General features: G+C 33.3%; 1 non-coding gene and 1 pseudogene across 1 annotated transcript; one reads left to right on the forward strand and one right to left on the reverse strand.

The window, feature by feature from the left end:
- Window positions 1-3,429: 3,429 nt before the first annotated feature.
- LOC111541001 lies at window positions 3,430-3,582 on the reverse strand. Its single transcript, XR_002731134.1, has one exon. It is a non-coding gene; the product is annotated as a small nucleolar RNA SNORA62/SNORA6 family (small nucleolar RNA).
- Window positions 3,583-7,247: 3,665 nt separating this feature from the next.
- On the forward strand, window positions 7,248-8,227 carry LOC111540976 (annotated as a pseudogene).
- Window positions 8,228-8,764: the final 537 nt, after the last annotated feature.

An 8,764-nucleotide genomic window follows, 5' to 3' on the forward strand; every position in this document is an offset into this window, starting at 1 on the left:
TTTGTCTTTATCTGAGATGACTAATAATCTAGAAAATCTGACTTCATATTCCTCTTTATAAAATAAAATACTCTTTATCTTGAGTATTCTTACTACTTAGAAGCTAGATAAGGATAAGGCCTTTGTTATCTATTCCTAAAACCTTCAGGCACAGATTCCAATTCATGTCTACTTATACCCATGAATTTTAGCAATAGAAATCAAGATTTGACTAGCAAGAGGCCAACTGGGTGGTGGTGAATGCAGAAAGGATATCAGGCAAAGACTGTGGGCCTGCCTTGAGACCAAGCCCAGGATAGCCATCCTCTTTTGTGCATTCTAGAGATGATGAGAAACAACCCATGTGTAAACTGGTGATATTTTTGTCCTTGGATTAGATGAAGAAACACTACATTGGAAAATATCAAAGAAGCTAATAAATTAAAAACATAGATGTTGTTTCTCTCCCAGTAATCATAGGATATAGCAATCTGCTCTAAGCTCTTTTAGTACAAATGAGGAATAAGGCCAGTTTCTAAATTTAAGGAATTAGCACGGTCTCATATGTAATATTTTAATCTGTCTATAAACATCATTTATTACCTTGAAAATAAAAGGTTATTTTGAGGGTTAAGTGTGCGAAGTAGGCACTCAATATTTCTTATTCAAAGAAGTAATTAGCAAAAGATGAAGGAATATTGATATATATGGACACATGACATGCACACTAGCAACAGTGGCTATTGTCAATATTGCCTAGGTTAATAACAATTGTTTTAATTAGCATTTCTTTGGCTGACTATGAGACTGAAAATTCTTCCTGTATTAACCACTAGTCCCTTGGAGAATTCCATTTTTAATTATTTTTGCCAAATTTTTTGTCTTTTTTTTTTTTGAGATGGAATTTCACTCTCGTTGCCCATGCTGGAATGCCATGGCACGATCTCTGTTCACCACAACCTCTGCCTCCTGGGTTCAAGCAATTCTCCTGCCTCAGCCTCCCAAGTAGCTGTGATTATAGGCATGCACCACCACACCCAGCTTATTTTTTGTCATTTTTTAAAAGTTGTATAGTAAACACATTATTCAATTGAATGTTATATATGCTTTAAATATTTCTCCAAATTTATAATTACCCTTTTATTTTATTTTATTTTATTTTATTTTTTTAGACGGAGTCTCGCTCTGTCACCAGGCTGGAGTTCAGTGGCGCAATCTTTGCTCACTGCAACCTCCACCTTCCGGGTTCAAGAGATTATTCTGCCTCAGCCTCCCAAGTAGCTGGTACTACAAGCACCCACCACCACGCCCAGCTAATTTTTTATATTTTCAGTAGAAACGGGGTTTCACCATGTTGGCCAGGATGGTCTCGATCTCTTGACATCATGATCCACCCACCTTGGCCTCCCAAAGTGCTGGGATTACAGGCGTGAGCCACTGTGCCTGGCCATAATTACCCTTTTAAATCTGTAGATGTTGTTTTTTACTATAAAACAGTTATTTGAATTTTACCAAATCAAATACATCAATGTTTTCCTCTACAGTTTGTATCTTTGGTTTTATATCTAGAAATTTTTCTTCTACTACAGGATTATATATTTACCTGCATTTTATTCTAAACTGTATGTGGCTTTTTGATATTTACATATTTAACCATCAGAAAATAATTTCAGTATGTATTGTGGTGATATGCTTTATTTTAGCTTTTTCGTGTTTTGTTTTAGTTTGTTTGTTTGTTTGTTTTTTCCAAATGGATGATCAGCTTACCTAACTCCTTTTATTCAACAGCTCACTTTATTTCTACTGGTTTAAAAGTCTACCTTTATACATAACTAAATGTTCACTTGTGCCTCTTCCTATACTTTTAATTCTGTCTCAGAGACAAACACTGCCCTACTTTCTTTTTTTGAAATGCTGCCTTTTCCAGTCGTTTCATTAAAATTGATCATACAGTATGTAATATTCTGCATCTGGCTTCTTTCACTCAGCATATGTTGCATCCATGTTGTAGCACTTATTAGTAATTTTTCCTTTTTTGCCAAATAGTTTTAAGCCTATGGATATTTCACAATTTGTTCACCAGTTAATCAACTGATTGATATTTGGATTGTTTCAATTCTGGGCTATTGTGAATAATGTTGTTATGAACATTTGTATACATGTATATACATGTATTGTGTGTACACAAGCTTTCATTTCTCTTTGGTAGAGTCCAAGGAGTAAGTTTATATTTCAATTTTTAAGAAACTGTCAATCTGGTTTTCAAAGTGGCTGTATCATTTTACATTTCCACAAGCAATGTATTATGTGTGCAGTTTCTCCACATGCTTATCAACACTTGGTATTTTCTTTTCCTTCCTTCCTTCCTTCCTTCCTTCCTTCCTTCCTTCCTTCCCTTTCCTTCTTTCTTTTTTCTTTCTCTTTTTTTCTCTCTGTTTCTCATTTATAGCCATTCTAGTGGGTGGATAATGGTATTTGATAGCAGTTTAAATTTTTATTTTTTAATTTTAATTTTATTTTCCTAATTCTCATCTTTTTATGGGCTTGTTAGTCATTTTTATATATGTTTTGGTGATATGTCTATTCAAATATTTGCCCATTTTTAATTGGATTGTTTGTCTCTGTTGAGTTGTAAGAGTTCTTTATATTTTTTGTGTACGAGTTTTTATGCAAATATTTTCTCCTAGTCTGTTTTCTGTATTCTTATTTTCTTAATGGTGACTTTTAAAATGTACCTTTTTTTTTTGTTTGAAGTAGATGTTGATCTTTCTTTAGTGGCTCACACTTTTAATATGGTATCTAATAATGTTTTGCCTAACCGAGGGTCATAAAATCTTCTCCAACTTTTTTTTCTAGAAGTTTCTGATTTTTAGCTCTTACATTTAGGTCTGTAATCCATTTTGAGCTAATTTTTCAGAACAGTGCTTGCTAAGAATCCAAGTTCTTTTTTTTTTGTTTTTTTTTTTTTTCTAGTGATATTTAATTGTTCTAGCACCATTTGTTGAAAAGTCTATCCTTTCATTTAATTGTCTTGACACCTTTGTTACAAATCAATTGGCTATAATGTACGTGTTTAAATCTGGACTCTCCAACTTGTCCTTTTAATCTGTATGACTGTCCTCATGCTGTGTCTTAATTGCATTGGTTTAATGTTAAGTTTTGAATGCTGGTAGTGTAAGTACTCCAAGTTGTTTCTTCTGTTTCAAAAGTGTAAGTCTTTTGCATTTCCATATAAATTGTAGAATGTCAATTTTTACAGTAAAAAAGATATTACATCAAATTTGTAGATTCACGAAGGGAAAACGGCCATGTCCATGCTATTGAGTCTTCTAATTAATTTACATGTGATGTCCCTCCACTTATTTACATCTTTTAAAATATCTCTCAGCAAAGCTTTGAAGTCATCAGTGTCTTAGTTGTGTGTTTTTTTGTAATTTTTTTTAACATTATACTTGCAGCAAGGATTATTGTCAAACTCTACTCACTAGGCCAAAGACCTTTGTCGTGTTAGTGAAAAATTTGCCCCTCACATAGCATACTACCTACACTTGCAAGTTTATCAGTTAGTTAGGGCACCAACTCCAAGCTCCAACAGTGTGCAATCTCCATCTGTTTTAACATATTTTATTATTTCTGCATCAAGAATAGCATGTTGTATAAAGGTCTTTTTAAATATTTTAATATTTTTGTAAAACTGGCTTAATTTCCATTTCTTTATAGGAAATCCATATTGTCTGCCTGAAAGCTTGTAATTTTTAAAAAACTTATTTAAGTCAAATATTGTACGCGTGTTCTCATCTTCTTGATTTTACCTGGAATGCAATGAGCTTTTTCATCCTCAATACACTGTAGTCTTTCCTTTGGAACAGTCATTTTTATTCTATTTATTTTTGTTTACTGTACCTGAAACCCTAGTTATTTGTATATTGACTTTTCATTTTGTGCCATTCCCAAATTCAATTTTCTCATTATTTTATTTTCACTGTATTTTTTCTATGCATTATGAGAGAATTTTTCAAATGCATTCTCCAAATTGAACTAAGTTAATTACTGTCCCTCAACTTTGTTTTTGATTATGTCCAATGTGTACTTTAATTCTATTTTTTAGTATTGTATTATTTTGACATTTTTCCGATGTGTTCTTTGTTTTTCCATAACGCTATATGATGCTATTACCTACATTACCTTAAGGATGTTTTCTTGTTAATTCTGCAGAAGATTTTACCTTTGTGATACTGATAACTGAGTCATTGTGATGTGATAGGCAATACACTACATGGTTTACAGACATAATTACATTTCTTCATATATGCTCATGCTCTGGATTTTCCAGATGTTGTTCCTTTAATAATGAAATATTTTAAAGATTCATTCTAGTATTTCTTTTTTCTTTATATACTCTCTAGTGCAAAACAAGATCTCTTCAGTTTTTATTTTTTTTCTTAAAATCTATGTATGGGGCTTGCTCATGGTTGCTGTCCCAATAAGCATTATAATATGGAATGCAGTTTCTGATATAATTCCTGATTTCTAGCAGCCTGCAGATAACATTCAACCAACACTGTATATTTCTTTGCAGGCTTAAAATCATAGGGGAAATTATAAAACTAAATTCCCAAAATGTGCTGTTTTATTTCACTCTCTTCTGTACATGGGCTAATACTAATTTCAAAATTCAATGTATCTCTACTAATGCTACCCTTTATAGCCACCCTTTTGGCTATTTTTCTTGAGATGAGACATCTGATACAAAAATAAAGTCCTTGTTACTTTATCATTAAGCATCCTATAAAAAAATAAATGCCTGGTTCCCAACTTTTTATGTTGGTACAAAGTCTGCATTCCTTACTATAGACTATGGATGTGTATTAAATATGGGCCTATATTTTGACTTCACATCTGTCCACATCCATCTCCATTTTCCTCAGTTCAGAGAAGTTAACCATTCCAAAATTTTCTGGATTTAGAATATCCATCAGTTGTAGTATCAGTGCTGCTTGTGTTTGTGTCTTTTTTTCTTCATTTGTGATGAAAATTTAATAGAAAGTTGGGAGAGACTCTTTCAGATAGTGCAGATTAAAGTCACTTTAAAATGCACATCTACTTTACATCTCAGAAAAAACTGACAGCAACGTGGTGTGTGAACTAGAAAGAGTCCAATAAAGACAGAAATTGGTGATCAACCGATGAAAGGTGAGAGTATACGCAGATTTCTGAATTAGGCAATTTCATATATGAAGCTACCATAGATTTATAAATCTGCAGAGCTACAGAGCTACCATGGAGCTATTAATCAAAGTGGGGGAAATAGGATATACAAGTTGTGGTTCTGTGAAGAAGAATAAATTTAAATGCAATCATATTGTGTTTGAACTTGCTTTGAGATATTTAAGGTGAAAGAATCAACTAGTTAGACATGTGGCTCTAATATTCAGGAGATTAGTCTGGGAAGAAGATAAAAGCTTTAAAGTAGAAAAGTGGATATATAAAATCCATTGTCCACAGAATGCCTATGTAGTTGAAAGTACACAGAAATAGACAACGTGCTTGGAGAAATAGTCAAACTAATTTTCATCTACAACTCTAAGTACTTGTCAACTAGATGATAAAACTTGTGTAAAAATGGGCATACTTAATGAGAATAAACTTGAATGGTTTGTAAAACTAGTAGAAATCATAAAAACTTAAAAGTATATTTTGAGTAATACTTTGATTTTATAATAAATACATCATTTCCACAATGGATTAATTTGATTTATACTATCCAATATTATCTTAAGTATTTACTATTTGCAAAAAATGAGTTTCAGTAATCTAATTACACATGGAGAATCCTGAAATAAAATTGTTTTAAGTCTGAACAATACAAATTTTAAATAATCAGAAATATTCAAATGCAGATATCTGTCCCACATTTTCTTTATTTATTAAGAAGTAAATATTAACTGAAGCAGGATTATATCATAATTATCATCATTATTAGACAGTGTAGTAAGGTTGTTAATAGCACAGGCTCTAGTATCTTTTTGTTTCTCTGATGGATTTCCAATATCATATATTTCACTTTTTATGAACTTTGGCAATGTATCCAAACTTTCAAACTTGTTTATGCATCTGTCAAAAAAAAAAAAAAAAGAAAAACAGAAAAAACCTCTCTTTTAGGTTTGTCATAAGACTCAAATGAAATAGTCTATGTAAAATAATTAGAGCAAAGTATGGAAATGGTCTTATCATTAACACAATACTATATACCTGAGTAATCCTATAAGAGAACAAAGATCAGATTAAAGACCAGGGCATACATGTTACAAAAGAAGCTTATTATTTGTCTCACTGATTTTTATCAAAACAGAAGCAGGTTTTATAATCATAAACAGGGCAGCATTTTAATGTTACAAACTAAGAAGAATATCAAGCTTCAGGTTCATAGGAACTGAAACATCTCTCTCCTATTAAGCATATATAATGAGGCAAGATGAATGGGCATTACCTGGGGTGAATTCTTAGGTAAATGTAGTTACTGAAAAGAGATGTTTTCCTGCTTACTAAATGGAGTAAATGAAATTTGGTATCTAAGTTAATAATTCTAAAATTCCAAATCACAATTAGTCAATTATTTTTTTATACCAAGACCTAATCACAGTTAAATAGAATATTTCAGGAAGAGCAAATAAAGGTAAATCAACTGACAAATGCATACTAAATATCTATTATGAGCAAGCAACTCCACTAAACAAGGATTAGCCCCAAATACCCCTTATTCTCATAATCCAGCTGAAGGATGAAAAGTTTAATCAAAATCATGAGAGTACAAGATAGTAAGTGGTAAACATCGAATAAATGTATTTAAATAAATTGAAGTTAAATTGAAATTAATTAAATATCTTAGTTCAGAGATTAATCTCACAGACAAAATCGTGAATGAAAGAAGCTAAACACAAACAGTATGTAATACATGATTCATTTATATAAAAATCAAGTATAGGGAGAGATAATTATGGTAATAAAATTCAGAATAATGGTTACTATTTGAGAGGACACTGATGAGGATGTGGCATTAAGAGGCCTTCTGGGTTGCAGATAATGTTCAATAAGTTGATCTTGGACGTTGTTACACAGGTAGAGGTGGATGTAAAACTTCCTTGAGCTGTATTCTAAAGCTTTATGCATTTTACTGAATGTATATTAAACTTCAACTAAAATAATTTAAAAATTCTAAATTTAGGAAGTCAAGATCCTACAAGAGAATTCTGCTCCAAAAGGCCGTAATGCCAATCTTCCATAATTCCACTTCCCCTACTTTCCTCTTGACGGCAGTCCCTGGACTTGAATGGGCCCATATCTGCATCTTCATTCCCCATCTGCTGCCTCTATTTAACTGCCCTTTCTGGGAATACCCTGATCCTTTTATTTAACTACCCTTTCTGGGAATACCCTGATCCTTTTCGTCATCTTCACTGAGCCAACCCTCCAAGCGCCCACGTACTATTTCCCCATGTTGTCCACCACTGACATTGGCTTATGCATCTCTACACTGGTGACAGTGCTGGGAATATTCTGGCTCAATGCTCGGTAGATTAGCTTTAACACTTGTTTATCACAGATGTTCTTCATTCACCTCTTCACTTTCATGGAATCTTCAGTGCTCCAGGCTATGGCCTTTGATCATTCTGTGGCCACTTCTAACCCCTTAATATATGCCATCATTCTAACTCATGCAAGAATTGCACAGATTGGTTTGGCAGTCATTACGAGGAAGACTGTCATTTCGACACCACTAATCCTACTTTTTAAGTGACTGTCATTCTGCCGCAGCCACATGCTCCGCCACTCCTACTGTTTCCACCCTAATGTGAAGAAACTCTCATGTTCAGACACAAAGATCAACAGTGCATTAGGATTAACTGCAATCATCTCTACTGCCTGAGTGAACTCCATCTTTATCTTGCTCGCCTATCTGCTGATCATTCGCTCAGTTCTCAGCATTGCATCCTCAGAGGAGAGGAAGAAGGCCTTCAGCACCTGCATTTCTCATATCACTGCTGTTGGTATATTCTACATCCCTTTGATCAGCCTGTCCTTTGTTCACAGATTTGGAAAACATGCCCCACCCTATGTGCCCACCCTCATTGCTAGCATGTACTTGCTCATCCTCCCTGTGATGAATCTCATCATCTACAGTGTGAAAACAAAGCAGATTCAGAAAGCTGTGCTCAGATTTGTATGTTCGAAGGGAATTCATATTTAACATGTACTACTCCTATAAAGACTTATTTCAAAGTCTAGAAAATTTACCACAAATTGGAGTTACAAACCCATGCATGCAATTTTAGGGTTGAGTAAAACTAAATGCCATCCAATTCAGATGTCTCCAGAATGTGATCATCATTGCTAAGCAATCTCTTTTCTACCATCAAAATACTAATTCAGATTCTCACTATCTTAGTTACCTTGTTCCAGTAGATCACTAACTGAATTAATGTTTCTATGCTGTTTCTGCTCAATGATCACATGATTCACTTTGAATTAAGATTCCAAATATCCAGCCCTAAGAACATTTTAAAAAGAAACAAATAAATATATATATTTTATTTTTATTTCACATGCACCAACTAAATGAAGCAGCAAATCCTGTCTATGGTAATTTCCTCCACAATTCAGGCTTAACTTTTCTTTAAAGTTTCATTCACTTTTTTCTCTTTTCCCATACTCTGCAGTCTAAAAATGCCAGTCTGCTTACGACTTCTTCATATGTATGCAGTTTTTTCGTGGTGGGCTTTACTGT

This window comes from Piliocolobus tephrosceles, chromosome 13 (assembly GCF_002776525.5).
Source record: "Piliocolobus tephrosceles isolate RC106 chromosome 13, ASM277652v3, whole genome shotgun sequence".
In the NCBI taxonomy this organism is placed as follows: domain Eukaryota; kingdom Metazoa; phylum Chordata; class Mammalia; order Primates; family Cercopithecidae; genus Piliocolobus; species Piliocolobus tephrosceles.